Consider the following 20,667-nt stretch of genomic DNA (forward strand, 5'->3'; position numbering starts at 1 on the left):
ATCCAGTCACGACCAGGCAGAGCATTGAAGTGGATTAGGATGCCAGTATGATCAATCTGAGCGTGACATGTCCTGCAATGCCCCAGCTCCCCCAGGGAAGAGGCCTAGGGGCCCCTCCGAGTCCAGGATTCTGCAGAAATGGAGACCCCCCCACCCCTCCCCCCATGTTCCAATCCCAGCAGTGTAGTAGACCAGGAGAAGTCTGTCTGCCCAGCTGTGAATCACAGCACCCTAGAAAGATCCCAAGAACAATCAATCAATCATAGCATTTGTAAAGCACACTACTTACCCGTGAGGGTCTCAAGTGCTGGGGGGAGGGGTGTGGGTGGGAGTGCTGCTACTTCTCAAAAAGCCAGGTCTTGAGGAGTCTTCTGAAGGTCAGCAGATCTTGGGTCTGCCGTAGGTGGATGGGGAGGGTGTTCCAGGTCTTGGCGGCGAGGTGGGAGAACGATCTGCTGCCGGCGGTTGCTCTTCGGATGCGGGGGACTGTGGCGAGGGCGAGGTCGACGGAGCAGAGCTGGCGGGTGGGGGTGTAGAAGCTGAGTCGACAGTTGATGTATGCTGGTCCGGTGTTGTGGAGTGCCTTGTGTGCGTAGGTGAGGAGCTTGAAGATTATCCTCTTGTTGACGGGGAGCCAGTGCAGGTCTCTCAGGTGGGGTGTGATGTGGCTGCGGCGAGGGATGTCGAGGATCAGGCGTGCAGAGGCGTTCTGGATGCGTTGGTCGTTTCAGGAGTTTGGCCGAGGCTCCTGCGTAGAGGGTGTTTCCATAGTCCAACCTGCAGCTGACGAGGGCCTGGGTGACCGTTCTTCTTGTTTCGGTGGGGATCCATTTGTAGATCTTGCGGAGGGTGTTGAAGCAGGAGGAAGAGACGGCGTTGACCTGCTTAGTCATGGAGAGGGTGCAGTCGAGGTTGACCCCTAGCTTGCGTGCGTGGTCGGTGGGTATTGGAGCTGTTCCCAGTGCGGCCACCAGGAGTCGTCCCAGGTCGAGGGGGTGGATCCGAGGATGAGGACCTCCGTCTTGTCCGAGTTCAGCTTCAGTCGACTGTTCCTCATGCATTCGGCGACGGCCTTTATTCCTTCATGGAGGTTAGTTTTGGCGGTGTGGGGGTCCTTGGTGAAGGAGAGGATCAGCTGGGTGTCATCGGCGTAGGAGATGAAGTTGAGGTAGGGTGACGTGGGCGAGCGGTGCCATGTAGATGTTAAACAGCGTTGGGCTGAGGGATGAGACCTGGGGTACGCCGCAGATGATCTTGGTGGCTTTGGAGCAGAAGGAGGGGAGGCGGACGCTCTGTGTTCTGCTGGAGAGGAAGGAGGTGGTCCAGTCCAGGGCCTTCTCTTGGATCCCGGCGTCGTGGAGGCACGTGCGTAGGGTACGGTGGCAGACCGTGTCGAAGGCGGCTGATAGGTCCAGGAGGATGAGGGCTGCGGTTTCTCCGTTGTCTAGCAGGGTCCTGATGTCATTGGTGGCGGCGATGAGGGCAGTTTCGGTGCTGTGGTTGCTGCGGAACCCGGATTGGGACGGGTCCAGGATGCTGTTCTCCTCAAGGTGGCGGGTCAGTTGTTTGTTGATGGTCTTCTCGATGACCTTCACCGGGATCGAGAGCAGGGAGATGGGCCAGAAGTTGTTGAGGTCCTTGGGGTCCACCTTGGGTTTCTTGAGTACGGCGTTGATCTCGGCGTGCTTCCAGCTCTCCGGGAAGGTTGCTGTCTCGAAGGAAATGTTGATGGCTTTCCATAGATGGGGTGTGATGGCGGTGCTAGCTTTGTTGAAGATGTGGTGTGGGCATGGGTCTGACGGAGATCCGGAGTGGATGGTGTTCATGATCTTGATGGTGTCGTCGTCGTTTATGTTGGTCCAGGAGAGCAGGCGGTTGGTGTGGATGGTGGTCGTGGGGGCGGAGGTCTAAGTGGTTGTCAGGGCGGTCGTGGCGTTGAAGCTGTTGTGGATGTCTGCGATCTTGCGATGGAAGAAGGTGGCAAGCGAGTCGCACAGGTCTTGCGAAGGTGGGATGCCGTTGGTGTTGGAGCTGGGGTTGGAGAGTCCCTTCACGATGTTGAAGAGCTCTTTGCTGTTGTGTGCGTTGTTGTCTAGGCGGTCTTTGAAGGAGGCCCTTTTGGCTGATCTGATGAGGTGATGGTGTCTGCGGGAGGCGTTCTTGTGGGCTGGGTAGCTGTCCGGTATTCGTTCACGGTGCCAGTTCTTCTCTAGCTTTCGGCAGGTTTGCTTGGAGGTCTGGAGGTCTTCAGTGAACCAGCTGGCTTTCTTGTGGGTGTGGCTGTTTGAGGGTTTCTTGACCGGGGCGAGGGTGTTGGCGCAGTCGTCGATCCACTGTCTGAGGTTGCGGGCGGCGGTGTCTGGGTCGGCGGGGGACATACTTTCACTCTTGTTTCTTCCCCTCCTTCCCGCCTACAACGCACCCTCCCTCCTCTCCCCCGCTCCTTACCTATTCTTCCCGTGCTGCTGTTCCTTCTTCTGCTCTACCCCATCCACCACCCTTTGTGGTCCTTCCCCACCCAGGGACTACATAATTGTGGCTGCAGCGCCCTGAGGCTCCCACCTGCTCTCCTGCGCACTTTGTCTTTCGTGCCTTTGCCCTCGACCTCACCTCTGCTGGACATCTATCTGCCTGCTGCCTTTATTGCCTCTTGCTTTTCTCGTTGCCGCCTGCTCTTTCATTTCACACACTGTCACCCAGGCACGCAACGCCCATTGGGCTGAAAGGGCTTCAACCCCCACCCCCCCCCCACACACAAACACATTGCCCCTACCGTCACGTGCGTCAGCCCGGGCTGAGACAGCTTCCCGGGCGCGCACACAGCCCCACCCGAGTACTTCACAGGTCTTTAAAAGACCATTTACTTGCTAACTAGGCTTTGTTGTGTTTTTACCCCTTCTTGAAGTCCCTGCATCTCCACTCTGCATATTGCTGGAAGAATCGGCCCCCCACCCCGAATTTCTTAGTAGCCCCCCCCCGAAATTTGGCTCTAGTTGTGCCTCTGTGTTAGTTGCCTTTTGCTCTCTTGCATTTGTCTTTTCTGTTGCCTTTGCTTTTTCTGTTGCTGTTACCTGTCTCTTTGACTTCTGCTCCCTTCACACACTCGTACCTTGTTTTGTGCTCTTTCTTGCCTTTGCCTTTTTAATTGCCTTCTGCCCTTTTTTCACATTCTCTCACCCTTCTATGGACTCTCGCTCTTTTCTCACACTCTCGCCCTGTTTTGTGCTCCTTTTTCACCATTTTGCTCTTTATTTTGTGCCTCTTCATTATTTTCTTACACTTTCTTCTGTGCCGCATTCTTTTCTGCCTCTCTTCTGTGCCTCTTTATCTCCGTATTTACACTTTTCACGCTTTTCACTCCTTTCACTCGCTTCTCACCCTCTTTCCTGCCTTCCAACTCCCGCAACCCTCCCTCCCCACTCCGTACCTGTTACTCCCTCCCCCACTCCTTACCTGTTCCTCCTGCACCACTGCCCCTTCCCACGCTCTATCCTAGCACCGCCCCCTGCACTAAGATGCTACCACCAACAAATCAAAGAAACCAAGAAGGCCCTAGTAGAGCGCATCGATAAGAGCTCCAACAGTGGAAAAGGAGTCTTTGCGACCATCAAAGCATTCACCTCTCCAACCGCTACCACTAACTGCTTCACCCCCTTACGGGAATTATGCAACAACCTCTTGTACTTCTTCAGTGACGAAATCACATACAACTACTTCGACCCTCAACCCAATTCCTACACCATTGCCTGCAAACACAATGGCAAAACCCTAACAGCCTAGAAAACATTCACCAGGGAAGAAACAGCCAGCATCATGAAAAGCATTGACTCTGGGACACCTACTGACCCCATGCCCCTACCACACCTATCACATGGGAGCCACTCCCATCAGCAAAATCCTCACCCACATCATGGACACTCCCATCACATTAGAGGCATTCCCAGATGCCTTGAAACATTCAATAGTCAACGTACTGATCAAGAAACCCTTAGCATACCCTGCGCAATTAGCAAACTACTGCCCTTTCCCCTTCCACCCCACCTAGCTAAAGTTATGAAAAAAGGCAAACATTTAAAGCTCTCGCACTAACTCAATGCACACCAGCTCCTTGACAAGTAACACTCAATCTACCACCCTACACATTAAAGGCCAAGAAACTCATCTGTGGAGTCTCCCGAGGATCATCCTTCCGCCCAATGCTTTTCAACACATACATGAACACACTGGCAGACCTCATCAGATCCTACAACTTCAGCGTACTCTCCTATGCAGATGACACCCAGCTGATACTCTTCCTATCAGACAAGATCCAAACCACGGAAAAGAACTTTGCCACATGCCTGACAGCAGTAGCATAACAAACTGTCTCAAACGCAACACTGACAAAATTGAAGTAGTAAAATTAAAAAAAGGAATGTCTCCTTGGGACGTCACCTGGGGGCATATGTATCAAACCCTTTTCCCGTTTGCAAACGGGCCGATTCTCAGAATCGGCCCAGTTGCGAACGGGAAAAGGCCTTTTGGGATGTATCATCCCAAAAGGGCATCGCAAATTAGAGAATCGCAAAATTTGTGATTCTCTATCTTGCGATTGCATTTATGGAATCGCAAATTGCAATTCCTTAAATGCAATGTATGAAGCCTAGAAAAATTGCAATTTGGCCGTAAGAAATCGCAAATTACCACCAACTTCAAGTTGGTGTTAATTTGCGATTTCATTGAAAAATGCACTTTTTGGCATTTTTCAAAGTGCCATGTGACTCACAGACATGCCCTTAGGGCATGTATGTGCGCCACATGTGCATACATACATATTTCAGGGGTGCAACAGGGTGTCCTTTTGACACCCTAGCACCCTTGAAATTGCATTCTCATTTTGCGATTCTCAAATTGCGAATCGCAAAATGAGAATGTCTTCCCATTCATTCCTCTAGGCCTCCTAGCCCATAGGAATGAATGGGAAGGTTTTCCTTAATTGCGATTAGCAATTTGCTAATCGCAATTAAGAAATGCCCAGGAATCGCAAAACATTTGCGAATTTTTTTATTACATCCCGTTTTGCAATTCTCAAATAGCGATTCCTTAAAAATCGCTATTTGAGAATTGCAAAAACGGAACTTGATACATATGCCCCCTGGTGTTCTACTAACCTCGGACTCTCGCCCACCCCCAACCACCAAAGCAAGAAATCTGGGAATATTTGTAGATGACAAGCTCAACATGACAGCTCAAGTAAATTCAGTGACCTCCACCCACTTCCACATCCTCAAGGTTTTACAAGGTATCTTCAAATGTCTTCCAGAAAACACCAGAAAAAACATCACTCCAGCCTTGATCGCCAGCAGACTTGACTACGACAACACACACTATGCAGGAATCACTAAGAAGCTACCAGACCATTCAAAACACTGCAGCAAGACTCCTACTTAACCTCCCTCGCCCCACCCATATCACACTACCCCTCAGGGAATTACATTAGCTCCCAATCCACAAACGCACCCAATTCAAACTGCTCACACACACATACAGAGCAATACACAAAACTGGCCCTGCATTCCTGAACAGTCGCATACACTTTTACACACCTTGACTCACACAGACTCTCAATAGCAAGCACACACCCCCATCCCTAAAGCCACAGCCGTAGGCCGTGCCTTAAATTATCTCCCCCGCCCCCTAAAGAATGGAACGACCTCCTTTACCACATCATTGCCTCCTCTTTGCTTCTCGAGTACCACAAGAAGGTGAAAGCCTGGCTCTTCGACTAACCTCTCCTTTAGCAGGAGGGATGGCGTCAGCCGCCATCCCTCCTGCTAAAGAGCCTCGATAGCTTTATAGGTGATTAGCGCGCTATATAAATAATTATCACATAACACATAGCATAACATAACACCATCCTAGGATTTTAAATCCAAGCCTGGATTCGAGTTTGGTTCATCATTTCCATTGTCAGCAACTCTAGCCACAACCTACTCTTTTGTCTCCTAGTAGGTGCTGCTCCCAAAAGGCTGACCAGTGTAAATTGTAAAGGCTTTCCTCCCGTGTGTGCCCATGTCTGGGTCTCTCTGAGCTTGTCATTTCGGCCTAGACAATTAGACAAATACTGTGCTTGTGGGATAAAGATTCAGAAACCTTGTCTGGAAAGAGTGCAAGGGGCGTAAAACTCCAATGCTGTGTTACAGGACTTCTCACTGACTGATGATAGGTGACATCCTACAACTTCTGTGATCTGGGGCTGATGTTTTTGACAGCAGTACCATACCACCAGCATTTGACTGTAGTGCGCCCCTGTGTGCTGTCCATGGTTTGTTTGTCACCAGCTGCCCACAACCAGGCCTTGTGGTTGCATCGGCCTCCTCTCTGGCCTCGGAGAGTGTGTGAGTTGCCAGTGTGAACCATGCTTACATGACATCTAAAGTTAGGAGGCCTGTGAACTAAACGGCAGCTGCAATGTGCAGACATCTTGGGAGTATAGAAAATAGCATTCCAAGGTGGTCGCCCACTGCTATTGGGTTTGCCAATGATTACGTCTGTAAGGATTAAGGTGTTTAGGCGGATAGGAATGCATCATCACAGCAGATCAGGCGCACAAAGAAAGAGTATAAAACGAATGAATGGTTACGTTTCCCTGAAAGAATGACATTCAGGAAAGACTCCGACGGATCCCGTGTTCTCCAGAGTTTCAGAGCCATCACATCTGGTTGACTCTGATTCACTTCTTGGGTGGAAGCAGCGGATGTCATGCGTAGCCATGAATTAGATGCTGTAACTTTTACAGGCATTCATTGTGTTTACAAAGGTTAGCTGCCGTCTGATTAGTTCACACCCAGCCTTTTGCACATTCCCTCACTTTTGTCAATTTCTTTCCTTTCCTTCATCTGCTCCACTTCCCCAGCTTGTGGGTTAACCTGGTTAGTGCTTTCTGTGTGAACACTACTGTTTGCTCAGTGGTGAGGGAGGCTTTTCTCACGTTTCTTGGCAGTTGTTTCTTGTCCGCTCAAGAGATCCCTGGGTGATTGCCCGGTAAGGCAAATTGGCGTAATCTACTGGTTCTATGGCTTTACTGTGAAAGCTGTATACTTACCATACTCTGTGTGGTTTCTGTTTCACCTCAAGGCATTAGCCAGACCTCAGAAATTGTGCACGAGTCTTGCAACAAACTTCCCTCCACCAGAGGACGAATCTATATTAGGATTTCCTTTCTCTTTCTACCATCCATTTTTTAGGTCTCGCCTACACAGCGCGCATGTGTTGCATAGGAGGACCTCTAGCCGTCGTTCTGCTCTTTTTTGAAGCACATTCTCGTGCTTGTGGCGGCATCCACCTTGCAGGGGCGCGCCACAAGCACAAGTATGTGCTTCCAAAAAGAGCAGACTGCGCGCACACCACTCCCGGGCTCACCTTCTGCTCCCCCCCCTCTCTCTCTCTCGCTCTCTCTCACGCATGCTCCCAGGACAGTACTGACGCAAGCACGAGTGTGCTTCAAAACAGCTGCTCCGGGCGGCAGCGTCGGTTTTTTCTGTTTGTTTTTTCTGACCTCCAAAGCAGTCTCCTGTCAGGAGGAGGCGATGGCTTCCCTTCTTTTTTAAACAGATGTTTGCCATGGAAATATCGAGCCTGAACTACCCCTATTCAGTTTCAAATGTTAGTCAGCTCATCTTGTAAGGCAACTGTTTGCACAGTAAAAGCCAGTTCTGCTGAACAGCAATTGCACATTTGCCGCTGACCGCGGCCCCCGCAGGGGGCCACTCGGCGGTCGGCGCCTTAGTGGCCCCGGGGCCCCGGTCAGGAGGGGGTTTGTGCAGGCAGGATTGCCGACTATGGGCAGGACATCATTACCTTTGATCCTCCAGGTCGCGTCTGCACCGGCGATTCTGGGCAAACGTTTTATCTCCCCGGGCTTGAATGTGCTATGTGTCGCGCCGGCCCCGGTGATTCTGGGGCTAAACGAGTATTATCTCTCGCGGCCGGAATGTACAAGGTGTTGCGCCTGCTCCGGGGATTCGGGCTGAATCAATTATCTCCCCGGGCCTGACTGGGCAAGGTGTCGCGTCTGCTCCCGGGTTTTCAGGCCAAATCGATTACTACCTCCCCGGGCCAGAATGTGCAATGTAAATGCGGTGCCCACATGTAAGCGCTGATTATACACGGGGCGAATTCGCGCTACATAAAATGGGCAATTGTATTCCTCTGTGGCCTGCCTCTGCCCTGTTTGGTTTGTTTTGTGGGGTCGGGGGGGGGGACGGCACCCAGCAAGCGTAGCGAAGGCCCGGTCCCACAGTAGGCTAGTTCGGGTGTCCCAGCAGGGAGCGGGTAGCCGCCCTCCCTCGGCTTTGCCCGCAAGTGTGCGGGTAGTTAGTAGCAAGGGGCCGATCCAGGGGGCCAATGCATGGCGTCCGAGAGTGGCCTTGAGCAGTGAAGGGGGATCGCGGAGTTGCTTTGTAGTGGCCCGGAATTTGTAACGGACATCCTGGGTCGGGGAGGCGGGCTGCGCTTTGTGGTCGCGTCTCCCCTTTTGGGCAGCGCGTGTACTGTACAATTTTGGTGTGAGGACAGTGAGTTGGCCCCCGTGCCTGAATATGTAATGTAAGTGTGCCAATAATTTTGTAGGCACGCTACAATAAAGGCAAATGAACGGAGAGTTGGTCGTGTTCGTTCACGCGAGACTGTGAATTTGGGGCAAATGGGCGCCAGGAAGGTAGTATGGGGGTGGGGCGCAAGCGAGCACCATGCTGCTTGCCAGGTTCAAGGTGGGGATGAGGGCAGACGCGAACAGGGTGTGCATGGTTAAACGTGATTTGTATGAGCCCCTGTGTCCTCTCTCCCCCTTCCCCCCCCCCCACTCTCCCCCCCCCCCCCTTTTTTCTTGCGGTACAGCCACGCCTTTTCGTGTATGCATATTTCTTGCGCTTATGCTGGTTTCTCTTGCAGTACATTCGTCTGCTTTCACTGACTGGAGGATTATTAATTGGCGACAGAGAGACGCGAGACAAACACCATCCGTATTCGGGGCTCAGACGGGAGTAAGTACGGGCAGTTGGGGGATGGGGGTACCTCTCGGAGTAGCATGTGGCACTCAGGAGCGAAGAACCAACCTCAAAGGGGGCGAACAGGCGGTTAACTTTCTCTCTTTCCCAATTGCAGATAAGAGAGAACAACTGCTAAGTGATGGACAGCCAAGGATTATCCCCCCCCCCTTTTCACACCAGGGACACAGGTTGAGGAGTCCGTGCCGGACAATTCGGAGGAAGCACGGATTGCCGCTTTCTTGGAGCTGACGAGGGCCAAGGGTTTAGCTTGGGCGACGGAACTATTGAAAGCCAGTACCCCCCCAGACTCTGGGATAGCGATGGACGGTCCGGCTACGGATAAGGATGTAGGGGAGGTTGCGGGCCCGTCACGGTCGAAAAGAATCCGCCGCCCCACGAGCAAAGACTTTCCGGTTGAACAACCACCGGCTCGGAATAGAGCGGCCCCTCCTCACAGGGCCTCAGCGCCCCCCCAGGCGGCGGTTAGCTTGGGGACGGGGGCGCACAACGGACTGCCTTGCCCGCCCCAGGCGACATTTGCCTCAGCAGAGGACTTGGGTAAGCTTTCAGACACTTTAAAAGACTTCATGGCTGAGGTCAGATCCGGTCTGCTGCTTGCCAGGTCACCCCTAGGGGTTGGTCCGGCCGCCCCACCGCCGCCGACTGTTCTCCCGGCGCCGGGGGGCTTCACGCAGGTGTGGTGTCAGCCGCCGGCTGCGTTGGAACCTCCTCCGCAGCCCACACCCCCAGCTGCTGCTGTGGCCGAGAGCGCGGCAAGTGCGGTCGATACTGCAGTAGTGGTTCCCCCAGTGGTACCGACGCCGGCGCCAACGCTAGCCGTAGCACCTAAGCCTCTAGTTACCACGGCCCCGCTAGTATCGGGCCGCTGTTCACTCGCTTGGATGGTCCCTCTAGTGGCCAAAGAAGGGATTTGGCGCAGGGAATTTATTGATATCTTCACCCTTCTCATGCATGGGGCGGAGGGGGTAGATACCAGGAGGATGGGCAACAAGGAAGAGGACAAGCGGGTGCGGTATCATGTATTTCCCACCAAAAATATTGTGACTTGGGGTCAGGCCTTTGCCATTTTTGCGGCAGTGATAGTGGAGAAATTCCCAGATGAAGGGCCTGGTCTCTTCCACTATGCAAGCGTGATTACTGAAGAGGCTGCTAAGGGTGGGGGCATGGGATGGTACCACTACGACTGTGACTTCCGCAGACAGAGAGCAATCTGCCCAGATCTTGAATGGGACCAGTTGGAGGTCCGTTTATGGGTAAAACACATGGGCAAGCATACTGAGGGGTCTACGACGAAGTCAGGTACAGAGAGCGGTGTAAAGAGCAAAGAGAAAGAGGATAAAAAGGAGAGGAAATGGGAGAGCAGGAAGTCCTTTCGGGGCGGGCGTGGGGGGGGTCGCAGGCCTGGCTTTCGGGCACGGTCTTCTGGAACTTGCAGGCTCTTCAATGCAGGGTTCTGCTCCTGGGACAAATCATGCCGTTTCTCCCACAACTGCAGCGTGTGCGGGGCACCCCATGCCGCTACCGCATGCTCCAAGCGCGACACCCCCGACAAGCCTTCATCGAGCAAGTAGCCCGGGGGGGTTCCCCCCTCCTGCGCTTTGGCCCCCTGCGTACACAGCTGCCAGCGCGCATGATTTAGCCCCTCACGACCATGTGAAAGGGCCCTCTCCCATCTGCGTAAAGAACCTCCTCAGCGCACTCCGCGGTTACACTAGCAAGGAAGGGTCCCTCATTTCTGAGGGTTTCTTAGACGGTTTCCGCATTCCTTATCAAGGCCCCTTAGTGAGCAGGGATGCGGAAAATCAGAAATCAGCTAGGGAACACCCGGAGGTAGTGCGGGATAAAATAGCGAAGGAGGTGTCTTTGGGCAGGGTGGCGGGCCCATTTTCCTCACCCCCTATGCCCCACTTTGTGATTTCTCCCCTGGGGGTGGTACCAAAAAAGGAGCCAGGGGCTTTCCGACTTATCCACAACCTATCACACCCAGAAGGGGACTCCGTGAATTCCTGGTTGGACGAAGGTAAATGCTCAGTGTCTTACTGCTCCCTAGACCTGGCAGTCGACATGATCAGGAGGGCAGGGAAGGGAGCCTGGTTGGCCAAGTCTGATATCGAATCGGCCTTCAGGCTCCTGCCAGTACACCCGGACAGCCAACACCTTCTGGGCTTCAAGTGGGGGGACCAGGTCTTTTATGATAGGTGTATGCCCATGGGATGCTCGGTGTCTTGTGCGTACTTTGAGGCGTTCAGCTCCTTCCTACAGTGGGCCTTAACAAACAGGTATGGCATTAAGGGAGTGACCCACTACCTGGATGATTTCCTTTTCATCGGGGGAGCTGACTCGCAAGATTGTGCACGGGCGCTGCAATGTTTCAAGGAATTGGCAGGACACTTGGGCGTACCTTTAGCTCCTGGTAAGACCGAGGGTCCGGCGCAGGTTTTGGTATTCTTGGGCATCGAGTTGGACACGGTAAAGGGCGTGTCCCGACTCCCTGCGGATAAGGTACAGGCCCTGCGTCAGGAGATCTGCGATCTACTGGGTAGGGACAAGGCTACTCTAGGTGAAATCCAATGCCTGCTAGGGACCCTGAATTTTGCGCTATAAGGTCATACCCATGGGGAGGGTCTTTGCACGCAGGCTAGCTAGGGCGACTGCTGGTATAAAAAATAAACATCACTGGGTCAAGCTGGGGACAGGGCTGAAGCAGGATCTGGTGGTATGGAGCGAATTCCTCGCCTGCTTTAACGGGACGGTTATTTGGAAGCAGCCCTGGATTGATAGTCAGGAACTTTGTCTTTTCACAGATGCCTCAGGCAGGGAAGGTTTTGGGGCTATCCTGGGCGAAGAATGGTGCGCGCAGGGATGGCCCAATGTTTGGCGCAGGCGTAGGATCACCAAAAATGTTACTGTGTTGGAGCTCTTCCCGATTGTTGTTGCATTACACCTATGGCCGGCGGCATTGTCAGACAGAAAGGTGGTGTTCTGGTCTGACAACATGGCGGTCGTTCAGGCAATTAACAACCAGTCCGCCAGGTGCCGGCTGGTGCTGTGCTTACTAAGGGAGTTGGTCCGGGCTTGCCTGCGCATCAATGTGGAGTTTAAAGCCAGGCACATTGAGGGGATTCAAAATGTGGCAGCTGACGCTCTTTCTCGTTTTCAGTGGCTCCGATTCAGGGAGGCCTGGCCGCGGGCGAGAGCGCAGATGACCCCATTCCCGGACCATCTATGGAGGATCCTGCAGTGGGACTGAGCCTGAAAGCGATGGGAGAAAGAGCTCTGGCCCCAGGTACCAGAAAGCGTTACAGCGCCCACATGGCAACATTCAGAGCAACTTCTGTGGCACTGGGTACTTCAGGGGCTGCGTTGGTGTCCCAGGTCCGAGCATTCCTGGTGTGGGCTAGGGGACAAGGGAAGAGCCGTTCATGGGTGGGCAGTCACTTGGCAGCCGTAAGCCACGACACTAGGTTGTCTGGCGGGGCGGATCCCACTAACTCCTATCCCATCCGGGCCGCCTTGAAGGGTTGGGCTAGGGAGGAGCCCAGGGCCCCTGATAATCGAGCGCCCATTGATTTCGAAATCCTGAAAGGCATGCTAGGGGCTCTCGAGTTAGTCACCTACTCTCATTACGAGGCCACGCTGTTTTCAGCCACATTCTGCTTAGCATTCTTCGGGGCTTTCAGAGTCAGTGAGTTAGTAGCTAGGTCCAAGGTCGACTGTTCAGGGGATGCGCTGGCAATTTCAGACGTGTCCATTTCCGGGTCACTGACCATTCTTTTACGCAAGTCCAAGACTGATCAGGCGGGGCGGGGGATCAGGGTGGTTCTCCAGCCCCTGGGTGACCCCAGGTTCTGCCCAGTACAATGGGTAAGGGCGTTTTTGGAACACAGACCGCCTGGCCCTGGTTATCTCCTGTTGCATTCAAATGGTACCCCTGTAACTAGATACCAGTTCGAGCAGGTAATCAGGGCCAGTTTAGCCAGGGCGGGGCTCGCCCGGCCGGACAGAAGGTATTCCAGCCACTCCTTCCGCATTGGCGCTGCCACCGCCGCTCACCTGGCGGGATTAGAGGCCGCTCAGGTGAAGAAACTGGGGCGTTGGGAATCTGATTGCTATAAGATATATGTTCGCCCGTGAGGCAGCTGTTAGTAATGTGTTTGTGATTTATGGTGTGTATCGTTGAAATCACCCTTTCTGATTAAAATAACTTGTGTGTACACCATGTCTCCTCTTTATTAGGACGAGTGGTGTGGGTGATCGGGCATTCATTTGTCGCCCGGGCGGCCCAATGGGCATTGCACCGAAATTGGATGCGACACTTCCCCCAGACCGAAGTGGAATGGATGGGGGTGCCGGGGATGAGATGGTTCGAACTCAGGAATAAGATCGAGCAGAGACTAAGAGCACACGGGTCCACCTTGCCCCACCTGTTGGTGATACACCTGGGCGGTAACGACCTTGTTACCCTAGGGAGACGATTGCTGTTATTAGCCATGAAAAGAGACTTAGGGGAAATCTGCAAACGTCTGGGCGAGTGTGAGATTGTGTGGTCAGAGATCATCCCCCGCAGGTCTTGGCGGGGAGCTAAATCCTTAGAAGCGGTAGAGCACTCCAGGAGGCGCATTAATGGAGCAATGCGTAAGTTCACAGCCCAAAGGGGTTTGGGCTTTATTCGCCACGAGATGATTCGGGGGAATGTGAAGGGGTACTTCGACTTGGATGGAGTACACCTCTCCCAAATAGGCATGGACCTGTTTTTATTGGATTTAAGCGAAGCATTGGTGAATAGAGGGTGCAGGTAAAGAGCTAGGTTGGTGGGGGGCCCTGGCTGCGACGGTTAGCCGCCTCCAGGGCTGTGGCGGAGTTACAGGGCGATCTGGAAGCAGGCCGGTACAAAGGGTACCTCTGCGCGGCACCACGTGGTGCCTGAGCCAAAACGAGGAGCCTCCAGAGAGGTCCCGGAAGCCGGTCGGCGCCCCGCTAGGCCTGTGGGCGGTTGTGGGCCTGAACAACCGGGGGCTTGCTATGCGACGCTCCGCCCCGAGAGGGGGGGTGTGAGTAGAATCTCAACGGCACGTGATCGAAAAAAGAATCACTTGGGGGGCAGCACTTGCGGGTCGTTCCCGTGCTGCCCGGCTCATCAGGCGGGGCAGGTGAAGTAGATGGCCGCCTGCCCTTGGATCGCCCGTAAGATAACCCACCTATTACATATCCTGGAATTATGTAATAAATCCTGCAGCATTTGTTACCCAGTTACAACTGTTTCTTGTGTCTTCTTTGGGTAACCTAATTTGGGGGAGGGGGGAAAGCGGGGTGCCCCTGGGGGTACTATGCCGCTGACCGCGGCCCCCGCAGGGGGCCACTCGGCGGTCGGCGCCTTAGTGGCCCCGGGGCCCCGGTCACCCCTCCCCACTCCCTCCTTCGGGGGGGGCGGGGGCGGGGATCCCGATTGTTGCCCCCCTCCGTGTCGAGGGCCGGAAGTGACGCGAAAGGCGCGTCACTTCCGGGCCCAGGTGTGAGGGGAAGGCTATTTAGCCTTCCCCCACCCTCACTGGCGACCTCTTTGTCGCCCACCTCGCCTTTTTACCCTCCCTACCGCTTACCCGGCGTGGTGTGGTGGGGTGGGGTTTTTGGCTGAACGTTTTAATGTTTTCTTTTCGTTGCAGGCGGAGTTACAGGGCGATCTGGAAGCAGGCCGGTACAAAGGGTACCTCTGCGCGGCACCACGTGGTGCCTGAGCCAAAACGAGGAGCCTCCAGAGAGGTCCCGGAAGCCGGTCGGCGCCCCGCTAGGCCTGTGGGCGGTTGTGGGCCTGAACAACCGGGGGCTTGCTATGCGACGCTCCGCCCCGAGAGGGGGGGTGTGAGTAGAATCTCAACGGCACGTGATCGAAAAAAGAATCACTTGGGGGGCAGCACTTGCGGGTCGTTCCCGTGCTGCCCGGCTCATCAGGCGGGGCAGGTGAAGTAGATGGCCGCCTGCCCTTGGATCGCCCGTAAGATACCCCACCTATTACATATCCTGGAATTATGTAATAAATCCTGCAGCATTTGTTACCCAGTTACAACTGTTTCTTGTGTCTTCTTTGGGTAACCTAATTTGGGGGAGGGGGGAAAGCGGGGTGCCCCTGGGGGTACTATGCCACGCTCTCTACTGCTCTGTATGTAAACATGCACGCGCCCTGACAGGTCCCAGTATTAGAGCTCCAGAGGCAAATCAACTCTTATAATAGACTCCTGCGCTCTGACGACCTCCACCACTTTTGAGGCTCTACCCGATAACTCATATCTTCAAGGGCTTCCATATGAAGACCACATTCTGCATGTATTCCAATTCATTAGCCTGTTACTTCATCATTCGTGAACCTATTTCTTTGTCTATGGTACTGGGAATGCCGCTATGGTTTGTGCATCGGTCAGATGATGTCTCCAGTCTTACTTTCCACATCCCTTTTAAATCTACAGCATGACACGTGATTTCTCGAAGCTATGCCATACATTGTGCTCTCGGATTCAGTGTGTTGTTTATGAGCAAAGACCGTTTTTTGAATGACTCGCATTGCTAATTATCACACCGTTAAGGTTGCACCTCTCCCCTACTGGTTATGCGTTACTTTGTGTCTAAAGGAAGCCCACATCATTTAAAAGTGACAGGCACAGAAAGACCCTTGCTACAAAAAGCATCATCATCAAACAGTGGATCCCATGACTTCCATTGTGCCAGATGTGCAACTGAACATTTGTGGCTTGCGAATGGGTTGGAGATGGCCTTGGAACGTGTTTCAGTTGCCATTAAAATTGTGATCATTTAATCAAGTGAACATCTGAACTTTCCTCAGTGCTCCTGGCGCTGCAGATGCTCCTCCTTTTGAGCTGGGCTTTCCATCACAGGGAGCAATTATGTTGATTTGCTGCTGCAAACACAACGAACAAGTCCACATTTATTTTGCGCTTGATCTTCAAGGTATGATGTGGACCTAAATGCAAGAAGTAGCTTAGCGCTCTCTAGTTGATATTTCAACAGTCCTACAGGCACCTGATAGTGTACACAATAAAACATGATGTGTGGTATTTGGATTAGACTGGATTTTAGGAACTAGGGTGCGATTTGTAACCCAGCTAGATTGCACACTGTATATTTGTTGATATTTTCACACCACTCCTATTTTCCGTTCTTGGCATGTAACGTGAATCGCGTTATTCGCTGGCCAGTTGTCAATGTTTAAATTGGAGTTCATCTCTCCAAGTGCAAAGGATTCTAAATTATTAGACAACACGGGGCATCATGGCAGTTTCTGCACATAAATCAAGATGGAGGAGGGTGACAAATGTTTTCCAGAATGTAGAGAAAGGTTCATATGAGACGGTTTGAGAGCGGAGACAGCCTCCTGGATCCACATTAGATATCTCTTTTCTAAAAGGCCAGTCAAGTTCGATCAGTTAGTTAGTCCATTTCTGACATTGACGCTTGCACAGATCTTGTGACCGTCCAATTGCACAGGCCTTACTGTAAAATCCTGTGATTTCCCCATCAGTCACTCTGCCTCTGCAGTAAAGTAAAATATACTTTTTTTTTAACTTGCTTTTATTTAATCACTGCTTCCAGTGTAGCCCAAACAAAGATATACATGTACATTTTCAGGAGCGATAGCATAATATACATCCAACGCTATCCCCATCGGGGAGAGAATGTGACCTCTAGGGCGATCGACCTCGGAGACTGGGAACTAGGTTCGAGGCTCGGCAGGGCCGCTCAGCATTTCTGTTGTTCTGGGCAAATCACTTAACCTCCCTGTACCTAACCAAAATGAATATGTGTCCTTATGTAGCGTAACAGATGCTAATTTAAAGCGCTCTGATAGCTCCGGGTCTAGTTAGCGCTATATAAAACTCCCCTCCCTGACCGCTACCCCCCCCCCCCCCCCCCCCCCCGCCCGAAATATTTTCTTCTGAAGTTAAAATTTCAATCAGTAAACTTTGAAAAAACATTTTTCCATTTTGGCCACTCGAGAACAGACTCTCATGGAATAGTTAAAAAAAATATATATATATGGTGGAGGAGTAATATTCTGCATGATGAATACAATTGGAAGTAAGCCGAGAAGAAATAATATATAGGTATGTGTAAAGAATGAAAGTCAACAGAAAATGAGACAAATTAGATAGGAGAATAAACCTCACAGATATCACCTTTAGTACCTATTGGCTTTGCAGTGGTTAATACTGGTGCTATGTGCCATGTTAAGACAAAACCCTAAAAAAGCCACTATGCTGCTGTGGTTGTGCGCACCACATGTGCAGGAGCCTTTCTTCTTTTTATTTACCAATCTGAATTGGATCGGTGAATAAAAATAAACAGTAGTGCGAAAGTATTTTTTCTTTTTAAATGGGGTGGGGAAAGCAACACAGATTGCGTGGGTGTGCCATAAAAGCAACGCGGAAGGCAGGAGGGCCAAAGTAACATGGAGGGGGGTGAAACCGCAAGGAGGGCGCTGGTAGTGCGAAGCAACAAGGAGGGCTGAGAGAGAGGTCCACAGCACTAGTCATAAGGCATCATGGAGAACGGGTCAGATGTAGACGGTAGAAGCACATGGGTGAGAAAGCAGCAATGGGAGAAACACAAGAGGGCCTGCACAAACATGGAGGGGTTTGAGGGAGAAGCACTCAAGTGCGAAAGAGTAACATGGAGTGCGGCAGAGGGGTGTGAAGAGAAGCATACGAGGGAGACATTTGGAAAACACATGCACTTTCATGGAGTGCTCAACCAAAAAGAAAAAGCTAGTGATTGAAAAGTAAACAGTTGAAGGACAAAGGTAACCAGGCCATGCTCCAGGGGAAGGACAAACGCAAGAAGAGGAAGGAAAGCCTACACAAGCTTCCGAACAAAAAGCAAGTAAACAAGAGTGACTATTAAGCCAACCAACGTTTAGCACTGCTTACCATTGGTTGGCTTAATTGTCCACTGCAAGCTGACAAGAGCAATAGGTGTGCTGCCCAGCAAGCTTGTGCTGGCTGGGCGGCGAGACCTCAAAAAGCTGATTAGTAATTGTTAAAGTGAAACAGCAGTTCACGTAATGTAAACAGCATTTGTATATTGTGATAAACTCTCATAATGCTGAAAGAGTTTTTCCAATGATGAATTAAATCTGGTTGGGTCAGAAATGCTAAAGAAAAAAAGACTCAGTTGACACTTGAATCTAATAGGTTAAGTTTAGCCAACTTTGAGATAGATTGTTTAGGTCACATCAAGTCTGGTGAAGAAATCAAACACAAGGGAAACTTTGTTAAAACCTTCCAAAATGTGCAAAGTCCAACCAAGAAGGAAGAGGTGTAAACCTTTCTGGGTGTGGCGCAATTTAAGCACACTTAGTTCACACTTTATAAACGAAACCACACCAATTCGATGATTGTAAACGAGTTAAGAAGTATTTGCATTCACACCTAAGTTGAATTGTTTTGAATCTGGTTCCCCATGTTGTCTTGTCACCAATGTTAGTGTAGGGACATCTTAAGGATTCTGGGGGCCCTGGGCCAAACGTATTTTAAAGGGCCCCTGTTGAGAACAGCTTTGAGCTTATGATCCGGCTAGAGGAGGCGGGGCATAGATAGGAAGCTGAAGGGAAGGGCAGCTACTTAAATTGGATGCAAACGCGAGTGCGCAACGGGCGAGCGCAGCGGACGCGCGCAGCGGGCACGCCAAAGGCAAGCCCGTCTGCGCCCATCCACGCCTATTCTGTGGCCAGCAACAGCCATGCTGCCAGCAACCCCGTCGCAGCACGAATACATTGGCCCAGGTCCCAACAAATAGAATTTAATGATAAAGGGTGTAAGGCTCCGACCCTATGTAAATTTTCTGGGTCTTTCAACGCCCATTTTATTTGTGCTACTTGTTCATTCTCGTTTAAGCCAGGTCTTAATATTTCATCCAGACTATGCCCCTCTCCCGCCAGACCTGTAGCTGAGCGCATGTGCCTTTCTCCAAACATCAAGGCGTGCTTGCTCAACTGTAGATCGCTACCTCGTCATTCGGGAGATATTTGGCTAGCCCTCACTACTTATGCATGGGACTTAATGTTTCTTACCGAAACGTGGGTAAAAGTCTCCTCTAATCCCAACCTTAATCTGGCTTTCCCCCCTGACTATCGGTTTGTTGGGATTAATGTTATGTTATGTTATGTTATCTTTGATTTATAAAGCGCTAAACTCAAGGCAAGAGGCAGAAGAAAGGTAAAAACCCAACAAGCTAAAAAAGCAAGGTTTTTAATTGACTTTTAAACAGAAAAGGGTCATGGGTAGCGCGAAGCGCTACAGGCAGGGAGTTCCAGGCTAGGCCTGCTTTACGGCCGAAGGAGTTCCCGCCCACTCTTTGGCGATTAAACCTAGGGGTCTGCAGCAAAAGCTGAGCAGACGAACGCAGCGTCCTCCCTGGAGCGTAGAAGACAAGCCTCTTACGCAGATAACAAGGACCCAGACCATAAAGGGCCCTATGCACAATGGAAAGCATCTTAAATTTCACACGAGATTCCACTGGAAGCCAGTGCAGAGAGCGCAGATGGGAACGAACGCTAAGCCTAGGACCCACGCCCAGGAGGAGTCTGGACGCTGCATTTTGGACCACCTGCAGTTTCTTAACCAAATATCCTGGGCTACCTACCAAAAGAGCATTGGCGTAGTCCAGACGAGATAGAATTAGGGCCCGAACCACAGTTTCTTTAGCCTTGTCAGGAAGAAGAGAAAGAAACCGCCGCACGCTTTTAAGAACACCAAAGCAAACACCAGCCAGCCTCTTCACTTGAGTTGCAAAATTCAAGTTCTCCTCGAACCAGACGCCAAGATTTTTTACTGCCTCTTTACCAATGGAAGGACGAGGGAAATCAAGAGGCCAAAACCTGTCTCTAAACTCAAAAGAAGGAGAGCCATAGAAGAAAACTTCCGATTTACCTTCGTTGCATTTTAGCTGGGCATCAGCCAGCCAATGGAAGACCGACGACAGACACTGTTGCGCCTCCGTGACCGAGTCATCATCCTTATTCCAACAAAACAAGAGCTGAGTGTCATCCGCATAGGCCATCACTCTTGCCCCCAAAGACTCCGCCAGATAAACCAGCGGGGTCATATAGATGTTAAATAACAGGGGGCTAAGGGATGAACCCTGCGAACACCCGTAGTCATTTGCAGTTGAACGGAGGCACAAGGAGGAATCCAAACCTGTTGAGACCTACCCTCCAAAAAAGACCGGAGCCACTGCAGGGCAGAGCCGCCAATGCCTATAGCCGATAGACGATCCAAGAGCAGAGAGTGGGGCACGGTGTCTAAAGCGGCTGAGAGATCTAACATCACCAAAGCCGCTTTCCCACCGGCATCCAAACAACCACGGATTGCCTCTGTCACCTCAAGCAGGGCAAGCTCAGTGCTATGAGCGGCAGTTGAGTCGTGACCACCCTCTCACAAACTTTCGCCAAACTAGGCAGGAGTGAGATAGGGCGATAATTCTCAGGAAGGCACGGGTCAAGAGATGTCTTCTTCAGAAGAGGGAGAATCAGCGCCTGCTTCCACCCCGGCGGAACTAGCGCCTCAGACAACGATCTGTTAATCAAATAGTTGACTTCTAAATTGATAGT

The 20,667-nt window shown here is 51.8% G+C and overlaps 1 protein-coding gene across 7 annotated transcripts in view; it reads left to right on the forward strand.

Moving 5' to 3' along the window:
• LOC146859070 (caspase-1-like) overlaps positions 1-20,667 on the forward strand; it is a 264,504-nt gene that overhangs the window by 92,062 nt on the left and 151,775 nt on the right. The gene's annotated exons all lie outside the window — the stretch shown is intronic.

The sequence above is a fragment of the Triturus cristatus genome, chromosome 3_2, assembly GCF_964204655.1.
Source record: "Triturus cristatus chromosome 3_2, aTriCri1.1, whole genome shotgun sequence".
Taxonomy (NCBI): Eukaryota; Metazoa; Chordata; class Amphibia; order Caudata; family Salamandridae; genus Triturus; species Triturus cristatus.